The 3,929-nt window shown below is 39.7% G+C and overlaps 1 long non-coding RNA gene across 1 annotated transcript; it reads left to right on the forward strand.

The window, feature by feature from the left end:
- The first annotated feature begins 299 nt into the window (after positions 1-299).
- Positions 300-1,924, forward strand: LOC136970078 (uncharacterized). Its single transcript, XR_010879939.1, has 3 exons — positions 300-438; positions 667-1,672; positions 1,746-1,924. It is a non-coding gene; the product is annotated as an uncharacterized lncRNA (long non-coding RNA).
- Positions 1,925-3,929: the final 2,005 nt, after the last annotated feature.

The following is a 3,929-nucleotide window of genomic DNA, read 5'->3' on the forward strand; positions in this document are numbered from 1 at the left end:
GCCGAAAACGGACGATAAAGATATTTATCAGCGTATTCAAACGTATTTCGGGCAATTTTCGGAGATTGTCAAGCTTCGAGACTAAAATTTCAAATGATCGTCTTTTACCTCTCCACGGTGGCCATTCTGCACCATGTAAATGCAGAAGATAATTTATTTATCAAATTCCAAACACAATAAAATGATTGAAGCAAAATTTAAAAAAAAATTATAAATTAATTTAAAAAAAAATAAAATTGATATTTTAATTCGAATTTCTACGTAATTCGAACATTGTTGACGCGTCTTTTAACGTTTGTTCGAAATTCGTCACGCATGACGATTCGCAGTTCGATTGTGTTTCTTGTTGTGGTCGGACGTGCTTTTGTTGTGCTCTTCGATTGCGTGCTGTTTTTTGCGGTTTAAAGACTTTTACAGAGAAGATTAAAGATTTTTCAGGTAAGTCTTAGTCCATATTGACTTTAGACATAAGAATTTATTTAATATTACTTGAAGGATCGGTTCCAGAAGACATCTCGGCACATCGTTCGATGGTCGGCCGTTTGCGCTTCGGATTCGAATCTTTTAGATTTGAAAAGGCATTTTGTTCTTCTCGGAAGAATTTAAGCATTAATTTAAGCTTTTGTTTTCACCGGACTAATTGCAATTTTTTTTTTTTTTTTACAGAATGGCGTCGTTGGTGCGGCTTTGGAGGAGGTTCCGGCGGAGGCAGACGGTGGCACCGGAGGGAGGGGGTTCCTCGGACGACGCGGAACGAGTCTGTCGTTCCGTGCCGTTGGAGGAGCGGGGGCTCGACGAGCGAGAGGCAACGGGTGAAGAAGGCCTTCCCCAAGTGCGCGTGGCGTGGCATCCTCCCGGAGTCGGGATGATGCGACGCTACACCCTGGGTCCAGTGCACTTGGCGAAGGTCTTCGGGGGTCATCCGGCCACAGACCTTGCTGTGGTGGATGTAGAGAATGACAGCTCGTCCGAGTTGACATTTTCTGGTTTGTCGCGTTCTGCCCGTTCGTCCGCGACGGCGACGCCACCGCCTTGCCGAAGCCAGAACGGGGAGGAATCGGAGGAGAGAGCCGCCGAAGTTGAGGGACCGTGCTGTCCGTGGTTTCGTTGCTGCGGACGGCTGCGGTTCCCTTGGCCTAGGCGGTGATCTTCTTCGATTTCCTCTTCTTCACCCGGATGCGACTTTCTTACCGGATTCGACACTTTTCACCCGGACTCGACACCTTTTCCCGGACGTGACTTTTCTTACTCGGTCGTGACCCACGGACTTGTCTCCCGAACGTGACACTCGGGAGACAAGTCCGACAACAACGGATATGACTCCCGATTGTGACCACCCGGACCTGACACTTCTACTCACCGGATTCGACATTCGGCCGACCTTTCTTCCCAAACAGCTGTTATGAGGATTGAGCTTCCGGTTAGGGTAGGTTAGATTAGGCTAGGCTAGGCCAGGTCGGGTTTGTCGCTCTTCTCATAACACTGTTCGGGAAGAAAGACTGTCTGATAAAGGTAATAATATTAACCTTAGGTAATAAATGAATGAACCTTCTCGTTTTCTCACTGCCTTTGTGTTTTCTAGGAACATTTGGGAGGGAGAAGAATCTCCCTCCCCAACTTTACCACCAAGAGGACCAAGTGGACACGTGAATATTTTCCGAAATCTCCGATCGTAAGAACTCTTTCGTTTCATTTTTTAACACATCTTATTTTCGTATTGTAATTTACTGTTTCTTTGTTTATAGACATGCCGAAGATGTTCTTCGATTACACACACACACACACACACACACGCACGGACATAACATCACTGTACACGAAGATATACACCGTTTAACCTTTACTCGAATTCTCGCACTCACGCACTTACACGCCAAGCGCCTCGTTCTGTGTAATTCCACACAATGAAACAACCCGAACACTCGCTTCCCACAAATCCAACCCCTGGGTCCTCGTCCCGGGAAGTGGAAACGCCAATTTTAAAGATTAAGAGACTTTAAATTGGCGGCCGAAGGGGCTCTGGTAATTACACATCTTGCACGGATTAAACAGAATTTCACACATTAGCATCAATAATCGTTTTATAGAAGGACAGACTAACGGATGGACGATAGTACGAAATTTTAGGTTTACAATTTTCTAAATTACAGCTTAATCTAAATAAACAAAGAGATGCGCACTAACGTTATTAATTTAACTATTCATATTTAAATAAATTATTATATACACATACGTATGTATTATATTTGTATATTAAATAAGACAAATTTCATTTTAATTTGTAACTTGTATTTCATGGCTGCGCATTAAATATAACTTTAAGCAAAGTCTCGTATTATCCGCGTGATTTGAACAGAATTAAATTTCGAGGCAGCGAGATGAAGAAAGGTTTCTCGAAGCAGTTCGAACCGTCGACCGGTGCTTTCGAAGGTTTGGACGTTTTTGAAAATAACATCGAGCCCGCTTATAGGCAAGTTTTGATGAAGGTTCGACCGATCTGTCAGACGGCCCGCCAACGTTTAAACAGGTAAATTACATTACTGTGTATATTATAACATAAAACGGCTACGAGCCGCTTAACGTTCTGAGATACACGGCGTAAAGGAATCATCGTAGAGTGTAGTTATGCAAATTTTATATACTTTATATAAGTCATTTGTGTAGGGCTTTACGTATACGTTAGCCATGCGTAACGCAGTGGTAATAAGTAGTTGTGTATCTACTCACATCTAAACGTAGAAACGCTGCCAATTTTTTGGTTCCGTCGTAATCCTCTATCGTGATCTTATCGGATTCGTACGTAAGCGGCGCATACTCGTATATATAATCAAACTTCGATGTAGTGTTACTTTGTGTGAATGGCATTAAATCGAATGTTTTCCAAGTGTTATAATTTCTCTTTAACATTGGTGGTTAAAGTTTCGTAATTCAATTTCAAGATTATCAATCAATCAATCAACATTTATTTGCCATGGCTTTCGCCTTTGCAAAGGGGATTACAGAGTCATAATGACATTAATAATTACAGACATTGTTATATATAATTACAAAAATAATAAATGATATAACTTAATTAGTATTATGTTAACATATTTAGTGAATAACAGAAAAATTTATAAACTTTATATAACATATTGGAACTTAGATTATCATCGTATAGACAAAACATATCAAAATCGGTTGTCAAAACAATGTCCTTTAAATGCTCGGTAAGTTCACAAGATACAAATAAGTGGTTCTTGACGCTTTCACAGAATCTATTACATAGTGGACAATTGGAATGAGCCGATATGTTCATTCTACGCCCATTTAATACAATAGTGTAATCATTAAGTCGTAATTGTATTATTAGAGATTTAATATTATAATTTAAATTTGATAATAGATAATATCGAGGTGTCCATGGGGATGCTAAAGAAGTATCAAAAAGACTACGCTTTTGCTCAATATAATGAATATCTTGGGCCCAATATTTATCTTTTAATGACTGAAATATTTCAGCTAGAAATAGTCTTTTATCAGAAATTTGAGTATAATAATCAGCAGAATAACCTAGATCAAATAATAAACGTTGGACTGAAGAAGGCCAAGTTACAACCGAAGAATTTCTACCTATTAAATTCAATTTGTTATAAATCAACTTTCTAGGATCATAATCTGGTAACTCTAAAATTTTCATCCAATATCTGAAAATGGCCATTGTTAAACGTATAGCCATCGGCGGACGGCCCAATTCAAATCTTAAAACAGGTCCAGGCACCGAACGATTAATATGAAACGTCGATCTAATAAATCTCAGTTGAGTCTTCTCTAGTTTATCGATAAGAGATGATCCCCAAATAGGGAACATAAATCCTAAACTTGAGCGTATCAAGGAGTCAAACAATCGGAAGTATGACTTAATGGAAGACTGTTTCATTCTAACCATA

Source organism: Centruroides vittatus, unplaced genomic scaffold (genome assembly GCF_030686945.1).
Source record: "Centruroides vittatus isolate TY-2023 unplaced genomic scaffold, ASM3068694v2 contig_1891, whole genome shotgun sequence".
Taxonomy (NCBI): Eukaryota; Metazoa; Arthropoda; class Arachnida; order Scorpiones; family Buthidae; genus Centruroides; species Centruroides vittatus.